The sequence below is a fragment of the Pelecanus crispus genome, chromosome 6 (genome assembly GCF_030463565.1).
Source record: "Pelecanus crispus isolate bPelCri1 chromosome 6, bPelCri1.pri, whole genome shotgun sequence".
In the NCBI taxonomy this organism is placed as follows: Eukaryota; Metazoa; Chordata; class Aves; order Pelecaniformes; family Pelecanidae; genus Pelecanus; species Pelecanus crispus.
The window spans coordinates 64542977-64570721 of record NC_134648.1 but is presented as its reverse complement, the minus strand read 5'-3'; positions in this window follow the sequence as shown (position 1 = coordinate 64570721).

Genomic DNA, 27745 nt, shown 5'->3' with positions numbered 1-27745 from the left:
ATGAACCTCAAACAACACCAGAAATTGTTTAGGGTTATAGAAAATTAACTAATTGTCCAACATGGGGTGAGGATTTGTTCATTAGGAGAAGCAAATGCTTGGTATGTTTGTTGGCATCTCATGACCAGTTAAAAGCTGTAATACTCTTCTTTCAAAACAGTTTGACAATGCAATTTGAAATGAGTATGAGTCATGGGACTGACCCCACCAGACTGGTGTAAGATAAGGTTATACCAAAGGGTTTTGACAGAAGTACAGAAAAAACGTCCGCCCACTATGCCCACTGTGTATGTGCCCTGATGAGGCAGCCATTTTAACAAACCTGGTATGTTTGCTCACTTATTAATATTACAGCCAGGCAGATAAAAGCACATGTATAAAAATATGAAAATATGAAAAAGTTGTAAATACTGGTAGCTGTAGACGAGCCCTTAAAATGGTGTCAGAGGTCAGGTAGCATAAAGTAATCTCCTAATCCTGATGGCCAGGGACTGAAAGACTCCAGGCCTGAAGTTTGGTAAAGGAATTTATTCTCCAGAAATGATGGATAGAGGTTACATTTCAGCAGCAAGGTCACAGCAATGAGATAAGGAAACACAGGGGAATCTGTTACTCATCGTAGGTTTATCTCACTGGACCACAGTGTTGCCACTCCTAATTTGCACCAGTGCAAAGGTGAGCCGAAGGAGTTCACCACTGCATGAGTGGTTGTGTAAATAAAATGCAACGTGTTTCACCAGCTATGCCAACACTGAACTCCTCTTCTATCAGGTCAGGGATTCCCCACGGGGGAAGGTCGAGCAGAAGGTCAGAAGGGATCTGTAGTGCCCAAACAGGTCTCCTGCTCCAAACAACATGGGCTCTGACGGTGAAGAGCCACAGACCAGCCTATGGCACAGCCTGGGCACAGCCCTGGTCCCAGAGCTGTGTCCCAGTGCTGGTCTCCGAGGAGCTGTCACCATACCGCAACTACAGCCTGCTGGTGGTTTTTACCTGGGCTAGCAAGCCACTAATGAAATCCTCACTGGAGAGCTGTTCCTGGCACCTGTGGCCAGTGGCACTTAGTGACCCCATTCATCATGAACTGGGTGCTTGGGCAAGGGTGGGATTTCCCCTGTGGCTTCCTGGAAGGGACCAAGTGAGTTCAGGTGCTGTAGTGATAGGGCAGCTAGAGAGTCACTGCAAAAAATACACAAAAGCATCTTGTCTTGCTTCACTCAGAGGGAAACAGAGTGACTGGGGACAGAAAGGGGACCTAGAAGCAGACATCAGATGGTTTCTTCTATGGGATGATGAGACTGTCCCCAGAAGTGCATTGATTTCTGCACTTTGTACTCAGTTTTGCTGAGCCTTTCTATGCACTGTTAGCCTGTGGCTCTGGGCAGAGGGAGAGAAACTTCTTTGATTTTCCAGAGAGCAAGAACAGACTCTGCCCAGTGCTGGGAACTGAGCAATATTGACCCTGATCCTGTTCCTGGTGAAGTTGGAGCAGAGTTAAGGCCCATAAAGTAAGGCATATCCAACAAAAGCAAGCGTGACTAAAATAGCCTCTACTCTGGACTGAACTAGAAGTGGCAGAGATAAAAATTGTGGCTCTGCAGCTTGAGCTGTGAAGCTGGCTATGAGAAATTGGTGATGGAGTCACAGCTCCTACTCTAGCCCTGGAGAAAGATGCCATGCTGGTGTTATGCTTACCATAGCGAGATCCCCTATTTCACTGCTCTGGCAAACTGCTGCCAGCAGTGGGGTTTGTTGGATTTGTGTGTTGGTTTCATGTCCTCCTGTCCCCCCATCCCCCTACCCCCCCCACCCCCCACCCCTTCGCCTGCGCTTTCTTTGGTAAAGAAAATAATTTTTCTCCTTTCTGAGTTTGGAAGTTTCTGGCCTTTGACCCCTGTCTGCACATCAAGCAGTTCAGGGGCAGCTCCTGGGTGAGGAAGGGGCCAAAGCAAGGGATATCAGAAGGATGGCTCTGGAGAGCATCATTGCAAACATTTTTGAAAGACACAGAAAAACTATTCCTGCTATGTCTGGTGTGGAGCCATCGCAGCCAATGAAGATGGTCTCTCCTCCTAGAGCTGCGGGCACGGCAGGGAGCTGTCAGGTAACTCTCCTCTAGAGATGCAAGCCCTTGTACCCTCAGAGAAGGAAAAAGGGCCTTTCCCTTCATTCCTCCTTTCCACTCTCCTCGGCCGTCTCTCCTCAATCGCCGAGATTAAGTGCTGGAGAGAGGAGAGAGAGGATGTACTGGATTTGGCTGGTATAGAGTTAATTTTCCTCATAGTATCGTGTATGCTTGCTGCCTGCCAGGGTTAAACCACGACAGAGGGAAAAGCAGCAGTGCCTCTTGCCTCCCCCTGTACTCCCACAGCCCCTCCAGAAGGTCCCAATGTCTCCATCTCACTGCTGGAGGAAGCTTCCCCTGGCAGCACTGTGGGGTGGGATAAAGCACCTCATGTCTCCGACTCAATGGGACTGCGAGTAGCTGTGCATGAAGAAAGCTTGGGGAGGCTTATTTTTAAGTCTCCTCTGGGACCTTCACTCCTCTCACCTAAATAAAGCAAATGCTGGCTGAGAGCCCTGCTCCACCTCGGAGCTGAGACCCCATGCTAGATGGGATGGAAAAGCCTCCATCAATCTACACTAAGAGTATTTTCTTTGCTTGTGAACAGCCGATGACCCGCACAATCATGGTGATGGGGCTATGGGAAGAACAGCTCTCCAGGAGGAGAAAGCTCTGACAAACTGGCCCTGAACAGTCAGCACAGGCTGCTGTTCAGCTGAAGAGAAGCCCAATAGGGTTTTTGGACCCCCCCCTCCAACTACACAGACCCATGTGTAGTGTGGATGGTGTCACTGAGGGGTGGTAGGGTGATGACCAAGCAGAGGTGCTCCAGGAAGCATGTTTTACTTTGTGGTCCCACTCAGGCAGCATCTATAGCAGCAGCTGTAACCAAACCACCACAGGGCTGCATTGGCCTGAGCGTGAAGGCGGGTGAGCATGGTCAGGATGTGAACATGCAGGCAGTCCTTCATCCACTTGGGTATTTGAGGGCTGTAGATTCATATCTGCCAGGACTTAGATGCATCCTGGGTGCTCTGGATATTACCAATAGTGCTGCCAGAATATTTTCTGTTGTGCCATCCACAACTGATAGCTTCGCAGGGGGGTTCTGCAGACCCACAAGTGGTGAAGAGCTCTCTGTACATGCAGCAGCAGCACAAGGATTAAGCATTAGCATTTTCAAGACCTCCACAGGTAACAGGCAAGGCCGGAAGGATGGAAGGTTGCAGAGCTCACTGCTGGGGCTGAGGTTTGCGGGGGACACCAGGGCGTGGATGCACCAGAGGGAATTGGTACACCTTCCCAGGGAGCACCTGCATCCAGGCCAGGCCAGGGAGAATTAGGATGCTGCCACACCTCCAGCCAGGTCTGTGCAGACAAGCTGGCCCCAGCCAGCAGCCCCAGCGCTACCCACACAAATTGTGGTGCCTTTCCACAAGATCGGAATCAATCCCTTCAGCCTCACACTGTCATCTTGTTTGCTTGCTTAGCCTTTCCCTATATATCCCCCAGACAGTGCAGGGAAACGTGTTTTTTCTGGTATGGCCGTGCCCATGCATGTCTGAGTAAGCTGACATTGTCCCAGCCTGAGCTTTCACCATTCTAATGGCTTCAGGTTTAATCATAAAGCATTGTTATAAATAATGAATTGTGAGAGATGACATCTTCCAGTAAATCCTGCTGTGTCTGCTTATGTTTGGATCACTGCATTATGCTGAAGTCAGCTGCTCAGAAGCTATTAATGTGGGGAGGCACAGAGTGGATGAGGGAGAAGGGGAGAGGGGCACTAACCTGCTTTGTTGGGTGATGATTAAGGGGCAGTGCTGGGGTGACTAGTTTGATGCTCAGAGTGGCCTGACTCTGCTCCATGACAAACCACGGGCAAAACCAAGGCTAAGTCGAGTAGGAGCTGGATCAGACAGTTGTGTGCTTGATTCACAGTGCTGGGGGGTATTTAAATTGTTAATGGACTCACCTGGGAGCTCTGACAAAGGGGTCATTTGACTACCAGGTGTCCTTCACCTACCAGGTGAAGGACAGATTAGCAACAAGCAGGGAAATGGCAAGGGACTTCAGACAGGGATCAAAGGATATCCCCTTCCACTTTTACAATGGATCCATAGAGATTTCAGGTAGGATCTGCTAACCCCACAGTGAAAATGTTGATATTACTTGTACAGCTGGAACACACCGGTCCTCAGGACCAGGGTACACAGGATCAGCAGTAGGAACTCGTACATGCCCTGCAGTTCCAGTTTACTACTGAAGAGCTGAAACACAAGGAGCTCAGGCACTGCCCAGCTCAGCTTTGCAAGACCTGCATGACGCTGGTGACCAAGAGCGGACCCATCCATGTGATAGATGCTGTGGAGAGACCCTGAATGAGCACAGGCTTTGCAGGCTGTAGGATCACAAGCTGTAGAGCCAGCTTTTAGCACTGCTGTGCCTGAGGGAGCATCTCCCAGTGAAGGTGGGCTGTGCAGCCCCGGCAAAGGAAGGGTGTGTCTCAGGGCTCCCTGCTCGTCTCTCTGTGCAGTACGTGCTGTGCTGCATCATGCTACCAGCCTGCAAGGATCACTCACATCTCACTGCACACAACTGCCCTGAATCTCATCTTCAAAAGTAGCTCAGTGCAGGTCCCCACCTCCAAAGGTTTGCTTTTATAACACCCCCGCACAGCCAGCCATGGGTAATTAATGCCAATGGAAACAAAGGACTTCACAAGCCTACCCAAACAGACTGATTGGAAAGTCCTGCTGCTCACCAACCTGTTTTAATGAAAGTGAACGACTCTAATGAAATATCATGCTGTGAGCAATTGCATGCTGGCTCCAGACTGATTCAGCACAATTCCCAGGGCTCTCTCTGCCCTGTGAGGCCAAAGGCAGCATCGCCCTTGCCAGCCACGCATCCTTGCTTCTGGCTGGAGGTGCAGTTCACAGACCCTTTTTTTCTGGGATGTGCACCCTCGGCCGGGCCATCCTGCGGCTCAGCCACCACCACCGAGGGGTCATTGTCCAGACTGGGGCTGGAGCCAGGGGTAATGCTCCCACCATGCAAAGCAAGGAACATCTTGTGTTTCCAAGTATCCCATATCCCATCTCCCTGACTTTGACTCAGCCCATCCCCAGGGACCTTATGTGTTATAGGAATCTGGATGGCAAATGCTGGTAAGAACCTGAAATATTGTCAGTGAGCAGTGCTTTTGAAATAAAAGATTACTTTTTAAATACAATGAGAGCTCTGGCTATTTATTTACTTGTTCAGCACTCCCAATTTTTAAGCAAAACTTTATTTAGTTTTGATGTAGACTGAAACGTTTCCTGGTGTTTCAATTTTATTCACATTTTTCACTCATTTAGGTTTTGTGTGGCTGTTTCTCCTTCTCTGCTTTTCCATCCCGAATCCTCCTATCTGGCAATAATGGAACTTGGAGAAAAGGAAAAAGAGGAAAAAAATAAAGAAAACCATTCCCTTTTTTGTGTTTTAAATCATATTGAGCCAGAATGAGAAACACGGCTTTACTGCAGATTGGAAAAAATGGGGGGGGGAAGGGGGGGGAGTGGGGGGAGAAACATAAATTGTTCTAATAATCTTCTGAACTAGGATTGCTCCCATTTCCACCAGCTTCCAGTTCCTGAAGCCCTTGCTGGGCATGCAGTCCGTGTGCCTACTGAGGGCTGCTGCAGAGTGTTTGTCTTACACTGCTGCCTGCAGCATTTCAGCCTCCAGCCAAGACAGAGAGTGCTGCAGACCCCAGCATTTAACCTTTCGAAGGGCTCCTCTGTCTCAAAGACACACCATGCAAATCTTCTCTACTTAATGGGAGTTCTTGGCCTGGCCCTGAAACATTGAGTGGTTATGGCAGAGAAAGAGTCTGTGATGGGTGATCAATTTAAGATGGTAAACAGGCTGTCAAGGACTGTTCCAGGAAATACTTTTTTTTTTTTTTTTTTTTGAGTCATTTTTATGTGAGAACATGAGGAGAGTAAGTAGAGAAAGCTAACAAGTGTATTCGCTTGGAATTAATAACATCTGAGTGAGATACACAGGCTTCCCGTTAGCTAGCAGTAGCACAGAGACATCCTGGAACCTAGATTTTAGGAATGGATGAAGAATAACAAATGCAAGTGACGTAACTACTGCAGAAAAACAGATTTTTCAAAACGGCATTCACCTATTAGGCTGGTCATCTCCTTCCACTGCACCAAGGCACGCTCCTGTTTGGGAAGGTATTTTATTCTCAGGTCAAACCATTCTGGGCTCAGAGAAGCTAAGAGCCTCAGCTGGTTCAAATCAGCAATATCCCTGTCACCACGCAAAGCCAGGAGAGTTAAAGCATTTACACCTGTGGAGTCTTCCTCAGGAGATTGCTGAATGATCTTAGGGAGGGCAGAGAGCTGAGAAAGGGCTGGGCAACAGCAAAGATTTTCTGACCTCCTGTCCTGACCCTGAAAGTTGCACCTAGTTTAGGAAAAACTGTTTATTTTGTTTCTCTCTGTCTTTTTTTTCCCCTTCCTTTTTCCCAGCACCAAGCAAATAAGGGTCCACAATGGGCCTCTGAGCTTCACCCCACATCCCAGGGATGTCTGTAGCTTCCCTTGTCCAGTTTCATGGGACTCAACCTTTTCCCTAGGGCACAGCCCATATCCTGGATGCACTTCCTGGCCAGCCCTCCAGCCGCTGGAAAACAGGGTCTGTCCATTGCTTTTAACAGTGCTTTCTGGTTTATCCGGGGTGAGAATTTAGCTCTTTGACTTCCATGGGAGTTGTGTGACCCCTGGGTTATGCCTTATAGCTGCTGGGCCTCTCTGGTCTGGCTATGGATTGGCTTAGGGTGTGCAAGCTGGCAATACCACTCCTCTCACAGGCTTTGGCTAAATCCTGAAGACTTAAACCAGCTCCTAATGTCCCTCCTATATTTGTTCTCTTTGTTTCCTGTGTTATTCCTTCTCTTTACTTGTGCTGTGCCTCAGTCCGGTGAGCCTGGATGAAAGCATCATCTAACAGCAATGATGGGAGTGGGACAGCACTGCTACCAGTTCACTTGGTCCCAGGGGTGATGATAAAACCATGCTTGGACCAAAGGCTCCCCAGAGCCCATTAACCCAGGGATGACTCTAAGTGAGAGTTGCCCCAGAGCTGCAAGCTGACATGGTCTTTATAGGCTGCTTGTTTGTTTATTTGTGTGCGTTTAATAAGTTGAGGAGTTTGTTCAGTAATTGCTACAATGAAAGCAAGCCAGCAATAATGTGATGCGATGTTTGGACTTATTTAACTATTTAATATTATAACAGTGAGATTTTCTCTTCTGTTTGCCCTTGAACTCTCTTGGTCTTATCCTGTTCTTTACCCTGTTTCTGGATTCTTCTCTTGTCTTTAGGTCATGTATTCCCTTTAGTTCCACGCTCCCTCATATGTGCCCAAGTGTACTGCCTATCTCCTTCACCGTGACCTTGCTTTGTCCCATCTTCCACACCATCCCCTCCGCCAGGAACATCATCTCCAAGGTGTGCTGGTAGCTCTTCCACGCAACATCATCACAATGGACCCACATGCTGTTCCTCACTCCTCTCTCTCATTTGTGCTGTGTTTCTCCTGTACCTTCCCCCCTCTATTTCCCCTCCTATGCCCTTGGATGAGGTGAGTGCACAAGCCAACCTCTTTGAACTCTTCACCACAATTAGGCAGCAACAGAGCTCCAGGGAGAAGGAAGCCCTGGACCTCTTTGGTGAGAACCAGGGTGCCTGTGGGCAGGAGCACAGGAAAAGCTGAGCGAGCCACTGAGCAGTTCCAGGTTGGAGTGGGGCTGTGCGTGGTGTAACAGGGGGGCTTACTGCATAGGGTCTTGACTGTATAGTGTGCTTTACTCATCCTCCCACTTCCAGGCACTGCTATTTTTGGCTATGAAGTAATTGTGATCCTATTCTGTTCTGTTCTGTTCTATTCTATCCTATTCTATTCTACTCATGTCACGCTGCCACGCTCATAACTTAAATATACTCATCTTGGATAAGAGCCTGCTGTCTGTGGGGCATGACCCACCCATTGCACATACTCAGAAGTGCTAAAGAAAGGTAATAACAACATATACATCTTTTCATCAGTGGATTTTGGAGTGTTCCACAAGAGATACCCGGACAGTCTCCTTAGCATGAGGGTGAAGCTGAGGCTGTTAAGCATCTTGTCCGAAGTCACTCAGCAAGCTGATAAAAGAGCCAGGATTCAAATCTAGGGATCCTACACTTCAGTGCAATGCTCTGTATCGTAGGTCTTTAAACAAAATGGCACAAAACACCTCTTCCTCAATTCTCACCTTCCTGGAATAACGAAAATTACTTTGAAGTCCCAGGTCACATTTTACATATTGCCTGCTGTGACGATGTGTCTGCATCCACCCTCCCCTCAGGACCAGGAGGATTGTTCAAAGCAGCAGAAGAGGATATTGCACGGACAAAAGCCCCTGGCATGGACACACAATGGTTATTGCAGGTTCAAAAGCCATGTGTGAGTTCTGGCTGGCACAATCTGGGCAGGAAATTTTACAAACATGCCAACTTTCCTGTGTAACCTCATCTCTCCCGGCAGTATGTGCATGATTTGTTCAGACATATCTTTACCCCATTCTTTTCCCATTCCTTTTAAATTTATTTGAACTATGTGTCTCTCTTCTCTCTTCCAGAGAATGTGCTGTCATTTCACCAGTGCAGAGAAAAAATATGATTTTTTTTAAAAATAAAGAAAGAAATAATCATATTTCCATCTCTTCTGTGAGTATTATGATGACAGAAATCATCATCAACAACCCACAAGTCAGGAAGATCAGTTACTGCCACAGCCAAGCCCTTTAACTCTTATTTTTCTGTTTCTTTTTTTAGATCCTTATTGATTCTTATAAAGCCTTCTTTTTACAGCTGCCTTTTCTTTACAAACACACCTTTTTTATACCTTTTGGATCACATTGTGGTTTCGGTATGCATTTCTGCTTTCTTAAGGTCTGAAACTGTGTATAGTCTAATGCTTGGTATGGAGTTATGTCACAGCTAGGGGGTTATTAGCAGCCAATTAAGCAAGGATTAATTCTTCGCCCACACATTTATCACAGCAATCCAGATCTGCTTATCTGTTCAGTATGATGATCTGGCAAAAAATGCCATGAGTTCTTGGTGTGTCTGTCTGTATGGGTACGCAACTGCTGTAGCAAAATGGCCAGAAAGGATCACAAGAGGTGGCCCAAAGGCAAAAGGCTTGCAAGTGGGACATTGGTTTGTACAAGTGAAGCCCCAGCAGATCTAAACAGGGTTAGTCACTTCAAAGGTATTTTTTTAACAAGAAAGGTAACTAAAGGTATATAAGCCTTCCATGACAATGTCTTGTTTGACTGATAGATGAAGATAGAAAGTTTTGCCACAATAATAATTAGCATGCATTGCATAATGGTTTTTTTTTTTGGAGGTGGATAATGTCTAGGACTTTGCAGGGGAGAGGAAGGGAGAAGAGGGTTTGGAAAAAGAAGTTACAGATCCCAAAAACACAGCTTAGTTTACGCTGCCAGAAAGATGTCAGAGCATCCAGCCGACACTGGGGCCTGTGCATGGAGCCGGACGTAGAGGACTGAGGTGCAGCACCAGGTGCTCACCTTTTGCCTTCTTCTGGCCAAGCCAGCTCCTGCCTCAGCTTCCTCATTTGTAAACCAGTGCTAATTATATGTTTACTCCCTTTGTGAAATGCTTTGAAGCCTACTCATAGTAAATGTTACCTACAGAACTGGTAATGGTTATTATAATAAAATTATAATCAAATTATATATATATATATAAAATTTGTGTATACATCATAATTAAATTATAATTAAAACTGCTATTAGAATTTAATTTTTGCATGACTTGAGTCAACATATACAACAGTTCCCAGTAAGCCAGAAGATCACAAGTTCTTTTAGTATAGAGCAAAACTGCCATTAATTTCAAGCTGGAGTTTTAGTGTAAGCAAAACAACAAAGCAAAGCCTAAATTAAAGAAAAGTATCAAGGAATTCCAGGATTGTTGGTATTCTACTGAGCATTTAAGTTATTTAAGCAGAGGTGCTTTTCAACATTGTTTTGACAAACACATAAAAGTAGGAGTTCAGTCCTCTGCATCAAAAGTGAAGATCCAGATCTGGTTTTGTCCATGTTTTTGGTCTAAGCTCAGCATCCCTAATTCACAGTTCAGACAGATGTGTTGGCTTTTTTGAAACTGGCAAAAGGTTTGATTCTTCCTTAATTTAAGTGGCTGTTGGCTGCCAGTCAGAGGAACTTTACTCCTTCCCACTGGTTTGCAGTATAAGAATAATTCAAGCTTTGCATTAATTTGAAAGCTCTCTCCTAAAACTCTAACTTCCTCTAGTTATTCAATTTAATAAAAAAACCTGAAATGTAAGCCAGGTTGATTTATATATGACTCAAATTCCCTGGGAGCATGATCTTCAAAAAAGAAAAAGAAAAACATTAATATAATGCAACAAATGTCAGATGCAGGACATAGTTCTCTAACTGAAGATGGAGTGAATTGCATTTCCAATTTACCAACACGTCAGTCACCTTTGTTTTAGAGGCTCTGAGACATTTAATGAGTTTGTCTTCTTAATGGGGCACTGGACACATTACAGAATTAGGGTTAGAGCCAGAAATGCATTTAGCTGCTTAATGCCTAATTCCCATTAATTTCAGTAAGAATGAGGTGCAAAAGTACTGCTGTGGGATCCCTTTGCATTTAGCTGTGATCCCTTTATGTGTTAGAGGAACGAGGAACAAAATGCAACCTTTTGCTTACAGTGCGCCGCTCCCCTTTCGTTGCATTGCTCCCCAGCAGTCCCCTCGAGTGCGTGACTTCCCTTCAGACCTCTGGGCCCCCCAGCTCCCCATGAAGCTTGTGAAGGGCAGGGATGAGGAACACGGTCAGCATGTAACAGATTGTGGGACTGCCTTTCCAAGGTCACCACGTAAATGCCCCCTCAGCAGCGTGCCTTCTACATCCTCCCTAGCCAGACCGTACCAAGACGATCCTCCAGCTTGCAAGCCTGGGATTTGTGCAGGAATTGGGCGCAGTGAATGGGAGGAGGATGGTCATGCTCTGGTCTCACTTTGATATGAGAAGTCTGTAGTTTGTACCATGGACCACCCATACCCTAGGACTGAGTCCATCCCTTCCACTGGATGCTACCTAAAGGATCTGGGCAGCCGGCACAGTGCACATGAAGCCTTCTCCAATGGCAGGCAGCAGAGAGAGCTCAGCTGGACTTGACTGCAGCTCTCGGGAGCTATTTGTAACACACTTGGCTTGTTTAGAAAGATGCCCTCAGCTCGCCTGCCTTCAAAAGCCTCTCATTTTGCATACAAGTGGTGCTGTGAAGTCATGCCAGTTCTCCTGAATTCTCGATGATGGTAACATGGTTCCCACAGTCACAGCCCAAGCATTGATCCTACTTCAGGAGAAACTCTTGACATGTTTATCTCTTTGTGCTGAGACAGCTGTCAACATGGCTGTGCTCTACAGCTATATGATTAGATAAATTACTGTTTTGTGGAAACTACGCTGGTGCACACTTCTAGCTCAATATCTGGAGGAAAACTGAAGCTTTATTTAGGTTATCTGCTGCGAGGAGATAAAGTGCTCCGTGCACTTCTTTCTTAGACATGAAAGCTTTGCCACCATCTGCAGTTTATGGCTACTGTGTTGTGGTTGAAGATGTCTTAGAGCCCCGAATCAAAACTGGAACTTTCCTTGGTGGATGCTGCAGAGGAGACAGGCTCTGCCACCCAGTCCCAACATATCTAAATAAGCAAGAAAGTCATGAGAAGAAAGGGAGGACTGTACAGGCTGGGTCTTGAGGCAGAGCTTGACTGCTGCAGAGGTCCTTAGCACATACTGACCTAACTCAGTGGGAATTAGGAACCTGGGTATTCGAGAAGAAGTTTAGTCTAAGGGACTTGCTGAAGGTCACACAGGAAACCTGGGGTACTGTTAGGAACTGAAAGAAAATGACAAATTGTTGGTCAGTGTCTGGACCACAAGGAAATTATCTGGTAATATTCTTTATTGTGCTTTTACAACAATTGCCCAATTGCCCAAAGAAGACAGGCAGAGGGCTCAATCTGGCATAAGTCAACTCCTGAGAGTTTTGCTCTGTGAGAATTCACCATTTAGGACCTATAGGCTTCCTTCTTTCTCTTATCTCTGTGGGCATCTTGGCAGCCGTTAAGCTGCCAAGTGCTTCCAAGCAGTAATTTCTAGAAATATAGGTAATTATTTTTGCCTTGAGTTGATTTTGTCAGCAACAGGTGCTGCTGGAGAGTTTTGCAATGGCTCAGGTGGGAGAGGTTTCAATGGGGGAGAAGGCAAGGAGACTCCTGGGAGATCTGAAGGGCCTCTGGGTTGAGAGAGGAGTTTTTGAAGAAGGAGATGACTTTCTCCATAGGGAAAGAGCGTGAGCAGGCAGGAGCCATACTGCAGCAAGAAGCTGTTGGTAACAACAGCTGATAAAGGCACTTCATTCAGTTGAAACCTGGTTTATTTTGCTGAAACCCAGTCAGTAGGAAACATCACTTTGGATATGAGTTTCTCATTCTCCTGTACAACTCCAAGTGAGTCCTTCACAGTGCCACTAGGTTAGTCAAGATGAATGCTTTCAAGGCTCATGGATACATCAGATGTACCTTTAAAATGGGGAGAGGTTTTGCAAGAACTAGGAGAAATGAAGATTCAGCATGTGAGATAAAGGTGGAAGCTGCTTTAATTACAGATTCAGTGCACATTGCATTAAGGATTACTCAATAATGAGATGACCACTCAGTCCCCATATAACCTCATTAAAGACTGATAGGCTTGTCTTTTAAACATTTGCTCTTCACTGTGCCAGATCTTAAATGGTTCTCTCCTGGACCTATTCAGCAGACCTAGCTTTTTTTAGGTTATTGAAGATGCATAAAAAAATGAATCTGCAGTGCTTCAAATCTGGGCTCTTAAATGCTGACTGCTTAGCCTCTCAGAGGACCTGTGGAGCAGCTGCTGCACTTCTAAAGGTTAAATTCTGCAACCAAATTCCATTATGTTTTTAGCAACATCATCTGAGTCTGGCTGGCTCAGTTACCGGCCTGATGAGTGCTGCATTGGCAGCCCTGCATGGTCAAAGTTTTGGATCATGCCTTATGACTGCATTTCAGTTTGCAGTTGCTTTCCCTGGATCTCCCAAGATCTACAGAATCTTTCTTCGTGGATGTGAAAGGACCACAGGGGGTGCGAACCCACCAGGATGCTAGCAAAAACTCCAACGGGGTGGAGGAAAAGCGTTGGAGACCCTCCACCAAACAATACCTGAGTGTTTCTGGCAAACTCTCACTCATCTTGAAATCTTAGCCAGTTTCTTATAAGAAGAAAAAAGGCTTATGCATTTAAGACACTGTATCTGGAGTCAATGCCACCTTTTCCATAGATTACTCCTGTGACTTCAGACAAGTAACTTACCTTTTCCTGCCCCATTCTGAGATAAAATAAGAATTACAAAATTTGCAGGTGATTTCTCTCTATCCAAAGTTGAGATAAGTCAAGAGCATCTTGACTGGAGTCAATGGATTTGCAAGGACGTAAAAACCAGTGAAATAAACAGTGATCGGTTACAAGTCTACTTAGAGTTAAGGTGTCCCTGGCTGTGTTTACACCTCACTGCACGATGTGTATATAATACTTGGCACGCTGTGTCACAATCTCAGCTGGAGTCATTAGATGATCCTATCCTATAATTAATAAACATGGAGGCATTCTCTGTTGTCTAAATATGACATGCAAAACTTTTAACAGCAGAGTATTCTTCATTTGGTAATCTCAAAACAGTCTCAGAACAATACTCTGATTTCTGCTTTAAAAATCTGTGCTTTTCACTGGTCCTGTGGAAAGAAAACAGCCCTCCCCTTGTCTCCCAGTCTAGAGAATGAAGGGGGAAAAAAACATTTATATGTCTTTGCATTCCTGCCAAAGTGATTATCAGTCTTTAACATTTATAGCATATTTAAGTGAATCACCAGCCTACATCTCATCTGAGCATCTATTTTTTCCCCATAATCTGCTTTTAGAGGGGCTTTTAACTGCATCAGACTTTTCCTTCCCATTAAAATGCTGTCTGGATGATTGGAAAATAGAATTGCTTAGTTTCCATGGCGAATGTCTGGAGCAAAGGTCTGTGGGATTATTCAATTACTGCAATAATGGCCTTTGACCTGGTAAAAACAATCCAAAAGACAGAATTCATCTATTGGATTATTTTTAATGTTAATCGTATTCTATTTAGAAATCACAGTAGAACAGCTAAGGTTCAAGACAGACTGCAAACTATTTGTGCGTACTTTAGTGAAGTGGCTTAAATTTTTATGTATATAGTTACACAAATGATGCCTTTAGGGATCCCGCCCCCCACATTTCCATACTTTGCTAAATGCGCTTCAGACTGCAAAGCCTCCTCTCTCAGCAGCACATTATACAACAACCAGTGTGATCTGAGCGCTCTGTGTAGATATTAAATTGCAGATAAATAAATGTTCTTGATCCTGAAACTGCAGAATCAAAGGCAAGCAACAACACCTTGTGCTTGTGGCTGAACTCTTTGTTTCCATGGATTAAATGAAAGGCGAACAGACTCAAACAACTGTCCTCCCTTAACACTGCCCGATGTCCACATGTCATAATCTTGCCCATGACTCCACTTTTTGCAAGACGTGACTTTGGAAAAGAGTGAATCCCTGCTCAGAAAGGACTTGTCCCCGGACAAATGCCAGGGAAAGATTCCTGGGATCACCAACACATGCGTCATCTAGATGCGCTCCCCTGATGTCCCCCAAGCTGCCAACTGCAGCTGGGGGCAGGCAGTGCTGCAGCAGAGCTGTGCCACCACTCCCAATGCACAGCGCTTACCGACTCAAAGTCCAGGTCCTTCCAGAGAAGGAGGAAAGATACAGGGCTAGCAAAGGAGGTCCATGGGGCTGTAAATCATGATTAGGTTTTAAGTTCAACTACCAGCAGAAAAACACTCACTGTTCTTGCAAACCAGTATAGGATCAGATGCCCTCACTGAAATTTCTGAAGGTTTTTTTTGGCACGTCGCTACACCCATAGCAAGGACACATTAAGGACACTGGCAAAACAAATAAACATCTGAAAAAGGAATTCACACAGCAGTAATGCTGGCAACACGCAGCTTCCCACCCAACCATTTTAGAAACTACAAAACACATCTGCTTGGGAACCTGGTGACTGTAAGAAAGATGCACACCTTATCAGGAGCACGGTGGCCTGCTTTAAACTCCTTCATCCTACTGTGGGAAGAAGTAGATTTATGCTTTGGCATCGGAGGCAGTGGTACCATGGGCACCAAACTCTCCACGCACACCCCTGTGGGGGAAACAACCAGCCGGCTGCTCACAGCAGGTTTGCTGGATGCCCGATGGACTTGCTTGGTACATCTTGCTGGTGGTATAAGTGTGGTGTGTTGATTACTGAAAAGAGAGTGGCCCGCTTGGCTGATTGAGACAAAGGGATGGGAGCATCCTTCCCTCCAGTGAGATCTCCCTCATGCCACATCTGCTCATCCAGGCACCTCCGCTGGCCAAATGCCGACTGTGCCTGCTGTTCCCACACCCCTGCGACCACTAGGACTCTGCATGTGCTTTAAGCGGATATTTCTTTTGTGTTGTCTCATGACAACGTACTCATTTCCAGGGAAAACCTCCCTACTGGCAGTATATTTGAGGGAGATGCGTTTGCTCTCAGACATACCTCCACAGTAAAATAAAACTTTCACTGGCACAAAGGGATAGAGGTTTGCCCTGGAGCTTCTGAAATACTAGGTGAGATGAATCCTGCAAATTGCCTACTACAGAGCAATCGTTACGCTGCAATGTTGTGACTGTGGGGCCACCGGGACCAAGCAGAGTCCAAAGGGATTTAGATGCTCAGTCTGTCCTGACTCTGCCCCTGGGCTAGATGACTTTCAGAAGTCCATTTCAGCCCTTATTTTTAATGATGCTGTGATAAAATTCAACTGAATGAAGAAAAAGTATAACTTTTTTCCCCCTGAATGAAAACGAGTGATTTCTTAAAGGAGGCATACCCAATAAGTCATCAGTGCTCACTCCGACAGCAGGATATATGGTACCCTGTGATGGGTCAGTTATAAATGGCCCAGCAGAAGAATCTGTTTTATGCTGGGTGAAATCAGAAGTAATTCAGTCAGAGCAGGTGACATGGCTTTGCTGAGGGGAAAATCAGGTGCTAGAAATATGCTGCTACCTGGAAGAAGAGGCTGAATGCAAAGGGGTTCCTGAAAGCCCAGTTCTTCCCTGAGAGCCCTCTAGGTCCCTCCCAGCTCACTGGCAGCTTCACTGCTGCCTCCTGCTTGGCAGGGATGTGTGTGTGTGTGTGCACACGCACGCATATTTCCGTGGGTGTGGCCAAAATGCGTGTAACAGCCTCTGACGGCATTGCCCTGGTTTATCGGTGAGCCTCAGCACTGATAAGGCTCGGTGCTGAGAGCAGGGAGAGCGCCGGTGGTGCGCAGCAGCATCCCTCCAGCCAGTGGAGCGCTGCGGGAGGGCTCTCCCGCACCAAGGTTTTGCAACATCGGTGCCACTGACACAGGACAGTGATGACAGCAAGCAGGGAGTGAACAGGGACCTGCCGCACAGATGGCCATCGCCACAAGGAGTCCCGCGGGCATAGCTCCTGCCCCGAGAGCTCACAACACACGGGAGGTGCGAGGGCAAGGTGCAGCCCAGTGTGTGGCAGTCTCAAGGAAGTGGCGGGGGAAGATTCACATGATCCAAGGGGATACATGCACAGAGCATGGCTTCGTAAAAAGTGTTTGTGCTTTACCCCTTCAAAACGTAATGGGATGGAAAAAGCAAGGCAAATAAACTGGAAGCCCACCACAGAGTTCTGCAGGCAGGGCAGAAAGGGTGAAAAGAAGCCTGCAGCATCATGTCCCTGCCTGAGGAAAGCCCCACAGGCTTACATGGTGCAAGGAGTGAGAAAAGCAGCCGATGCACGGTGCCAGCAACAGCTGGTACAAATGGAGTGGTGCCAGATCCCAGGTTGATGGGATCTCAGCGGGAGATGGTCTTCAAAAACCTGCCCCTGTACAAGGGTTGTGTTGGTCGCTGCAAACCAGGGCTGTGTCCCAATCCATGGGTGCAGGCAACACCCACAAATGGGGTCTGCCAGCCTCTCCAAAAAACTTTGGGCCCCAGGACAGCAGCCGCATGCCCTCCCTCCACCCGTAGGCTGCTTTCCAAACCCAGCGCTGAAAATGAGACTTCTGTCCCCAGATTGACACAGGTAAAAACTTTTTATCTTGGGACTGGGAATTTCCAGTGCCCTGTCTTGGAGCAATGACTTTGCAGTGCCTCTGCCCAATTACCCAGCACCACACCCAGTGCTTTTGGCCATCCAGCTGTTCAAAGTGGTAAACAGGTAGCTGGAAAGAGACTTCAAGACAGGAGATGTACAGACAGATTATAAAAAAGCCAAGCAAGCACGCACAGTGAGAGCTAATACATCTCGCTGTGTAAGCGCTGCTTTTGATAGGGCTCTAATTGGGAATTTTTATTCAGCGTAGAGTCTCTTTTATCAAGTCCTTGTCTGCACGAGGTTCTTCTAGGCACGTTCAAATGAGATTCATATTACCACATTTCTGCTCCTCCAGGCATTTTCACTTTGCTTTTCCCCTCTGCAGATGAAAAGCAACACAGTAATAAGCGGCATTTCTGTAGAATATACTGCCTGCAGACACAAACTACATTCACAATTATTTCTCCCTATGGGGAAAATAAGGTGACTGAAGACATAATGATAACAGCACCTCACCTTTGCTAGGCTGCTTTGATCCTGGAGGATCTCACAGAGTTCCAGAAAATCTGATTCTGAAGCAATAAATCATGTGAACTGGGCCCAGCATTTCCAGGATTATTTTTTTATATACAAACAATGGTCATACATGGACAAGGCCCGAGATGTTCTGACTGTCACATGTCTCCCACGAGAGTTTTGCATAAAAAGGGTGAGAGAGCATGAAAAAATACCCATGAACTACCATACGCCCAAACATTCTGGATTTTCCTTAAAAACTGAGTCCCTTACTTGCATTACCTAAATCATAGCAGTCTGCTGTTGACTAGCAAGAGATGTGCAGGTAGAGAACGTGGCCATTACATGGGTGCAGTTGTGATTCAAGCAGAGTAAGCGGGGCTGATCATAGCCCAGAGATCTGGAATAAACCCATTTTATTTCCTCTGTGGCTGTGAGGGACTGGAGTTACACCCATCTAGCTATGGGGAGACCTGCGTGCCCATCTCTGCTCCTGGATACTTATCCCAAGTATCCTATAGCTAGGAGGTTAAGGAATTACCCTGTTACAGAGATGTTTGCCTTGTACCATGTGGAGAAGGGCTTTGGGTATGTCTTCTATATTTATAAATACAAGCTCTCTGCAAGCAGCTGGAGCCCCATCCCTCTAACTTCTTGTTTTCAGGGCACAGGCAGTCCTGCACAAACCCAGAAAGAAATGTATGTGACAGTGGAGAATGGAGTAGGCAAAAGCTGAACATCAGTAGCATTACACTTTTGAATGTAAGAGTCTCCATTTCTTTTATTAGCCTAGCTTAAAGACAGGTGATATCAAACAGGTGCTTTGCAGTCAAATAACACAAGCTTAGTGCCTGGGATATTCCCATGGTAGCAGCTTTAGCTGCAGTAATTCAGAAAACATCTTAGCCTTAACTACCCACCCAAGACACTGACCATATATAGGATTTTTAAGAGTGAGCTGTAAAGCACAGTAGGGTGTTTCAAGAAAAACGTAGCGTGTCTGGTGCTCCTTATGTAACAAAATAAATACATATGTGTGGACAATATACTTCACACCCAATAGGAGCTTCTGACCACCGACTGACTCACGAAAGGACACACTAGCAGAGATGCAGATGCTGCATACAAATTCTGCCATCGGCACAGCTGCAGGCCCTGAGAGCTTGCTTTGCTCTCACACTGTGTTGGTGGACAATTTTACTTCCAGTGCCTAGCTCTCAGACAGATGTCTTTTCGACTTGGTTTTAAACAAACAGCCTCACTAGACCGTTCCTTAGGTGGCTTCTGTTGCTGCAGCTTGGCTTCCTGAGCTGCCCAGCTCTGGGATGGAAACTGAACTGAGAAGGAAAAAGCAAAAAGTAAGGCAGGATGGTTTTGCTTATCAGCTGCAAGAAGATGGTTTCACAGGCCTGACTAGGAAAGTTTTCCCAAAATCGGGTTTCATAAGCTCTCCAATCTGCCCTCCGCTGGCTGGCTCACAGATACTTTGCTGGCTCAGTAATGAGCTGTTATAAGTGAGACTCCTGTAAATCAGATGACTCTGTAGTCATTTGATGTTTATATTCGGTGTGCTGAGTCACAAGGACAGGGGTTACATCATGTCAAGTTAACCGTGCAAAATGAATTACGGATGGAACAGGCAGCACGAGGGTGCGCACTGGGAAGGTGCGCTCATGCCGCACGGGTGGCCCCGAGGTGCAGGAGCTGGGCAGCCATGGTCCTGCCCTTACCCTAGCCATGCCTCACCATCGCTGGGGTTTTGTCCCCCACCCTTGCTCCTGGCACAAGTTGCCTTCTTCTGGTAGGAATATCTCCTGCAAACAGTACCTACGACAGACTGCTACAAGGCCCCAGATAATGGCTGGTCACACACCCAGGTTCAGAGCAGGGTCAGACAGGGCATCCCAGTATGGACTTACACAGAGGACACCGTATTTTTCTTTAAAACAAAGAAAGCCAAATTATGTTATTTTCCAAAGCGATGTTCCCTCTTAACAGCCTGTCCCTGACCCCGACCCCGCCTGCTGGCTGTACACTTCCCTCCTTGAGCTATGGCTTCATCCCTGTGGTCCCTCCTTTTCTGCACCTCCTTGCTCCCTGAGTCGTCCCCAGCCCTGTGCCCTCTGTCTCCTTGTCTTCACACCCATGTGCTGACTCTTACTCTGTAATAAATGTTAGGCAACCTTTAGACTTCCTAAAGATACAAATCTTCATTTAAGAGCTTAATGCAGTAAAGAAGCCAGGGCAGCCTCTCTCAGCAACCCCTTTGGATAATTACAGTCACTGTTAAATACTGCCCTGTGCTGCAGCTGGATGTACCCACTGCTCACATCGAGCTGTGGTCTCTCTTTGTGCCTTTGGCTGCTCAGAGTTCACAACAAAACCACGTAGACACGCAACTGGAAAACAGCCATATTATCACCTTCATTTTTCATAGGGGTGGGGCAGCTTAGAAGAAAGAGCGTTTCACTCCCTTTTTCTTAGAGTAGTCTTGCACTGTAAAATAATTCAAAAGCCTGCGAGCTGAAGCCAGGACAAAAATCTGGGAACCTCACCACAAAGCAGTGTTCGGATATTGTTATTCTGGTATTCCCAGTGAAATATTTTGCAACTTGCCTCTGACAGGACACTCTTAACTTTCAGTTTTTCCTTCAGATTGCAGAAGGCAAAGAAACCTCAGCACATCCACAGCAGGGGGAAAATGATGACTTTGATGGTTTAGCAGTCATGTCACTCACCTAGGAGAAGGGGCACTCTGCTCCAGAAAACCATTTCCTTATTTCATCTGCTAAATATTTCATGCAAAATGCACAATAAGGTTTGGCAGCCATCTACGTACCCTGACCACTAAGTCACAGTTGTATTTGCAGTGATGCCCTCTCTATCTGATCAGAGCCTAAGTTCCTTGCTGCACAGCAGACCCATTTTCAGCAAGAGTGATTGGGAAGTCCCACCAGCTCCCACTGGACTAACCGGTTAGCAAGCATGGATTTGAAACCCTTCACTCACCAAACCTGTCTCCCCCACTTCTTGGACCAAAGCTGCAGCCTCTGCATGATCCTGAAGAGGAGGAACAGGAATTCATTTGGAACGAAAAGAAGCAGCTCTGGTGAGGTCTGTGAAAGGTGTTGTGTCTACACCTGCCTTTGGAAAAGGGTCCTGGGTGGTGGATCCCAGCTGGGTGTAGGTGTCTTCTTGCAATCCTGAAAAGGATGCTGGTCCCATAGAGGGACAAGTTTCCAGGTACACCCTGTGCTGGATGGTAATACCCCTGTGGCAATGTCAGCCACTGACAATCGGTGTGAAGAAACCAATGCATTTAATGGGCCACTGCAGGTGGAAACTGGGAGAAGGGCAGAGGCCAGGTGTCCAGCAGACCCTTGCCAGCTGCTGGAGAGGGCTCTGTTCAAGCACACACTTACAGAGTCTCTGTTCGAATGCTCAGAATCTCTGCAAGGCACAATGCTGTGCTGAGATGCCCTCACTTTCCACAGAGTAGGAGGGGGTTATTTCTTAGGGAGTCCCAGTTACCTCTGATGGTACAGGAGTTACCTTCCCTCTCACCGACTGCTTATCCCTTCTCCAGCCATATCCATATTTCAGTTATGCAACCACTTTTGTGTTTGGGATCATCTTTTTGTTCACAAGCAGAATATTTTCCTAGGGAGATTGGTACAAGAGCATCAGGCATTTGATTTTTCTTCCTGTTCTCTGGAAAACAATGCAGCCTGCCCAGCAGTGTCAGGTCAACCAAGGAGGAGAAAAGGCTTCTCTGCAACCCTCCCGGCTGGCTTGTGGCTGGAGACGGTGCTGCGCACAGTGACGGCTCCTGTTACCAGCAGTACGGAAACCTGTCCCAAACTTTTATGGCAGGTGATGAGCAGCGGCTGCAGCTGATGGTGTGCCCATATGCGCTGGCAGTGCGGCTGTCCTTCCCTGTGTGCCTGGCTGAAGCTGTAAATCCCTTGTGGTGGCAGCTGAGTCACACTTACACTTTCCCTTCACAGAGGTAGGGCACTTACAAAATAAATAAATAGCAGCAGCCCTGCTGAAAGACTCCTGCCTTACTGGGGACCTGATTGAAACCCCAGCAGGCAGCAGAATCACCTTTCCTGTGCCTCTCCCTTCTCTGAGCTTGCTCTCTTCTATGAGCAAAGAGGGGCAAAGGTCCCACAGCTGCAGCCAGTCCCCATCCTGGTGGGAGAGGGCATGCCTGGCTTGGAAGGACACAGCTCTCACTCCCAGGGAGAGGTGCAAGAGCAGAGTAAGGGCTGCATGAAACCTCCTTCAGGGCTTCAGGCTTTGGCCTCTGTGATTTTAAGTGGGAAGAAAAATGCTCTCCCCTCATCCCTGGAAAAGCCTCTGGGGTGGGAAGGGTTTTGCAAACACACAAGATGTGGCAGCCCCACCCAGAGAGATGAGCAGACACCAGCCCCAGCGCCGACCTGAGGTTGGTCTACAGCACTAGTAGTCAGCAGAAAGGTGAAATCCCTTGCACACAGGGAGCAGCCGCAGCGCTTGCTGCAGACCAGACCCTGGCCTCTGGGAAGCTGAGCACACGCCGTGCTCTGAATATCCGATCCCGTGTTGAGTCATGGCTCTCCTTGCTGCGATAGTGCCTGGTGAGCTCAACAGCAAACAGGTCAGTCGGATGCTATGGAGGTTGCAACACTGAAACGATCCTGCAGCACTTCTCTATCTGAGTCTATTAACAGCCTGAGGCACTGTCCCTCCCCTCTTCCCAAGCAGAGCTACTGTGCAATATGAAAGTGCTCAGGTTTTTGGAGAAGAACACCATGAGCAAGTCGATCTCCCGAGGGTAAATAATTATAACGTTGTCTGCTGGTGCCTGTGGGGACCAGCAATGCATTTCTTGGCAGCACTCACATGTTGTTCAAGATAGATTTCCTGCATAGATCCAGGCTCTGGCTGTCAGCCACAAGTAGGATGGAGACCAATGTGCCCGCTCGGGAAATGATAAAGAAGCCAAGCAAATGCTTTTGTTTATGAAGCAGCATCATTTGGAGAGCAGCGAGACCCCCTTCCAGAGGCAAAGTGTGGAAATCATGAGCAGCTCCTAACCCCATGCCGCACGTTGGGTCTCGCTGGGTGAGCAGTGTGCACAACCCGGCAGCTGCCACAGTGGTAGCAGCATCCTGGAGCTGGCCATGGGGCAGAACAGCCCCCTGCCCCTCTGCCATTCCCAGCCCTGCCAGGGGTCCCATCCCAGCCTGGTCACCGGTGAGGATTTGGTATCAGCACCATGAGCCACCCCCATGGAGTCACAGAGGGACACCACCGCTGTGATGTGCTGTGTTCAGTGATCCCCAGTGGGAAGGACTGACCCCAGGTCTGTATTGGTTGAGGTCCCAATGCTGAGAGCTCTTGTCACCTTAGCAGAGGAGTCCTGAGCAGGAATTAATTTTCTTCCCAATACCTTAACCATTAGATAATTTTATCCTACATTAGTACTTGCCCTGGAAGCCACTGGCTTAAGCTGTAACAAAGATTTACTTGACGTGTTGCAGATATTTCTATAATACTCAGTCACTGACTATGGCTTCTGATTAACTCAGACGTTAACTTTCACCAGCTTTTTGTTCATTAGTGCACTTCTGGCTTACAGGGTGCTTCTTGCCACCTGATGGGCACAGACTGAGTGTAAAGAGCACACATAGCAAAACAAACCCATCAGCCTTCCCTGCCTGGTCACTGAGGAATTACCGTGGCTGCACGAACTGTGCATGGAGGGAGCCAGCACAAGAGCACGGCAGTCAGCTGACACTCAAAAGGGCCTTAATGCACTGTCATCTCCTGAGTGGTCCCTTTGGGAATCCCACTGCTGGGGAAGGGAGATGGCCAGAAGGATGCTGATCCACTTGTTATGAACTTGTCTCTGTAGAAGCAAAATATTTTTCTTTACAAAGCCTTGGGAAATCAGGGGAATGATCTTGGCATGGATGAAGCTGAGAGAGCGAGCAAATGCAACAAAGGCTAATGGCCTGGCAAGCATTACACAAGTGCCACATAAGTCTACAGTAGATAGAGAAGACCTATTAGCAAAGGTAGACAGGGTGGATTTCAGCACTGGGGCAACACATGAAACCCTGGGGTTAAAAGGCGTTTTTCATGTGGGAGATTACAGAGATGAGTCATGGATGAGCTTTACAAATCAGGCATCCTCCAAGCTAGCAAGCTCTGGAGCAGGGCCTCTGGCAACACAAGAGAGAAGAGGAGGTGCCCACCAGCCAAAGCATTTTCCCAGACATGCAAGAGCCCAGTTCAAACACTTTCCCTGCTGGGTCAAGGGATGTTTTTATGTAGGACACAGCACCTCTTTTCTACTGCAGTGGTTCTCCATGGTGTAGCCAATGCTCACAACAGACTCTTGTACAGTGAGAGGTCACCTTCAGGCACTTTCCTCCAGGAAATGGAGGGAATTGCTCTTCAGCTGCTCGCCTACCAGAAGAGTCCTCCAAACACTGACCTACTGCATGCAAAGGGAGATGGGCATCTCCCCAGCTGTGTTTTGTGACAAAAGGGTGGCTTGGACATGATCTCCAGGAAAGAGTCCATGGTTACAAATCCAAGGTGTGAGCAGGTACCTCTACAGCTCAGAGCTAAGTGCCTATATCTCTTTGCAGGTCCCTGCTACTCTCCTTGCCATTTTCTGCCGGCTAACTTAGGTGTTCACTCCTTGTTGGCTTGGGTGAATCCCACTTGTACATGTCCAGCTCTCCCAGGATCTGCACAGGACTCACATCAGAGCTGGACAGGGAAACATATAAGGTAAAGCCCTGACATACTCAGCCTTGCAGCATCTGAGTCCTTTCACAGTCCTACCTCTATATCTATCTGGGTAATGCATGTCATCCAGTGTCGTGGTTTAACCCCAAATGGCAACTAAGCATCACACAGCTGCTCACTCACTCCCCTCCAAAGGGATGGGGGGAGAATCAGAAGGGTAAAAGTGAAAAAACTCATGGGTTGAGATAAAGACAGTTTAATAGGTAAAGCAAAAGCCACATGCGCAAGGAAAGCAAAACAAGGAATTCACTCCCTGCTTCCCATGGGCAGGCAGGTGTTCAGCTATCTCCAGGAAAGCAGGGCTCCATCACACGTAACGGTTACTTGGGAAGACAAATTCTGTAACTCTGAATGTCCCCCCTTTCCTTCTTCTTCCCCCAGCTTTATGTGCTGAGCATGACGTCATATGGTATGGGATATCCCTGGGGTCAGCTGGGGTCAGCTGTTCCAGCCGTGTCCCCTCCCAGCTTCTTGTGCACCCCCAGCCTGCTCGCTGTTGGGGCGAGGTGAGGAGCAGAAAAGGCCTTGACTCGGTGCAAGCACTGCTCAGCAATAACGAAAACATCCCTGTGTTATCAACACTTTTCAGCATAAATCGAAAACAAAGCCCCATACTAGCTACTATGAAGAAAATGAACTCACTCTATCCAGCCAAAACCAGGACACCCAGGTAGCTAGTAGATCATTACTTTTTGGCCGGCTAATGGAGGAGCACTGATCTGACCACTGTGGAAGAAGAGGTCTTTCTGCACTGATATATTCTCTTCAACTGGGAAGAGGAGATTGGGAAACAGACCTACAGAAACCTAGCAGGTTTTAGATAACCAATGGGCATTTTTCCAAGCTCGCAGTACCTCTTCATAGCCCAAGGAAAACAACAATGAAAAATGTGTCCTTGTGAAAGGGAAGAAATTTCTGTAATTGATTTTCTGGGACTCAAATGGCTGAGACAGAAGGAGAAAAATGAACTATCCTCATAACTGGAGAATTCAGAGTGTGCAGATAGTTTCTTACAAAAATGAAATCTTTGATATAGTTGAGGTGGATATATTTCACTCAGAAACGTTCAGATACATTTTAATGAAACTTTCAAAGTTTTTTTAATAGAACACTAACTAAAAGATTCTTTCTGGGCAAAACATTGAGACATTACACATGACTGTCTCAAAAAGAAGCCTGAATGAATATATTTTACTAGGAATATCCATACTGCACTTTTGCAGTACTATAGTTTGATGACAGTGCAGGAGACTAAACCTGGCCTAAGTCTTTTCCATGGTTTAGAGCAGTGAAATCTCTTCTGCCCAAGCCTTGATCTCTGCCTGAAGGCTTATCAGGAGGAGGCTGAAACAGAGAGCAGAGAGGGGACTCTTGTAAAAGGCACGAAGAGGAATTGTAGAAATTCTAAAAAAAAAAAGCAAAATGTTGAGGCACAGAAGGCCCAGTTATATCAGCAGTAAAACCCAATGTCTTTACAAATAATAACCATGGAGGGGGGCAGTCTCTACAGGTCTTGCCCAGTCCTCTGTCAACCTAAGACAGATGCTGAACTATATTGAGAAGTCCAGTTTCTAAATGGCTTTGAACAGCTGGTCAGTGGAGCTTGGGCTAAGGAGTGGCTGAGTCAGGACATCAAAACATGACCCTGCAGAGACTCACTGGGCACTGCATATTTTCCTCCTCCCTTGCCCATGGATGTGCCAATACATGCTCACATGCACGTGCCAAATACATACGCAGAAAAAAACCCAAAATGACAAGATCCTTGAAAATCAGGACCCATATTCTGCAGTCTTCGCTCAGTCCAGCAAAGTGGTGTGGCCCCAAGTAACTAAGGCCTGGAAAAGATCTCAGGCTAGAGAGAAAACTGCAGTGTAAACAGCTGGCCCAAATCTTCTTAGAAAAGGTCCATTTTTTTCATGCATCTGGACTGTGTGTTGTGGTTTAGCCCCAGCCAGCAGCTAAGCACCACGCAGCCGCTCGCTCACTCCCCCTACCCCGATGGGATGGGGGAGAGAATCGGAGGAGTAAGAGTGAGAAACACCCCTGGGTTGAGATAAGAACAGTTTGATAATTGAAATAAAGTGAAATAGTAGTAGTAATAATAACAATATAATAATGATAATAACAATAATAGTATACAAAGCAAGTGATGCACAATGCAATTGCTCACCACCTGATGACCGATACCCAGACAGTTCCTGAGCAGCGATCGCTGCCCCCCGGCCACACCCCCTCCCCCCCCCCCCCAGTTTCTATACTGAGCATGACCTCATATGGTATGGAATAGCCCTTTGGTCAGTTTGGATCAACTATTCTGGCTGTGCCCCCTCCCAGTTTCTTGTGTACCTGGCAGAGCATGGGAAGCTGAAAAGTCCTTGAGTAGCATAAGCAGTACTCAGCAACAACTAAAAACATCAGCGTGTTATCAACATTCTTCTCCTATTAAATCCAAAACACAGCACTATGCCTGCTACTAGGAAGAAAATTAACTCTATCCCAGCCGAAACCAGGACACTGTGCAGGCTAAAGCCCAGTGCACCTGGGCTCCTTCGGCATCAGAAGGGCTGCAGCAGAAACCATGTGGTGTCTTGTGTGTTCACTTTGGATACTGCATGTGCACGGCTCCAGCAGCTGAGCAAATCACAGACATATTTAAAAAAGAGGGATGGGGCAGGAAGGGCGAAATTGAGAAGGCCTTTTTTTATTTCAGGCAAAATAATTTAATGTCTTGTATCTATTTTTTCCATGCATAATTATTAGCTTTGCTTACTTGTAGGAACAGCTTCAGGCAACTTCTAAACTTGCTTCTAAGTTCTCAGTTCTGTTCTTGCAGTACTGCTTAAAGCAGCAAGACATGGCAGAAATGAATGACACCCATTTGGCTCCAGTGAACTTTGTTGCCTTGCTTTCACGTTGCATTTGTGCCAGAAAAGGTTTGTGCATCTGAGATGAGAGCAGCTCCCTAAGCAGATTTTTACCT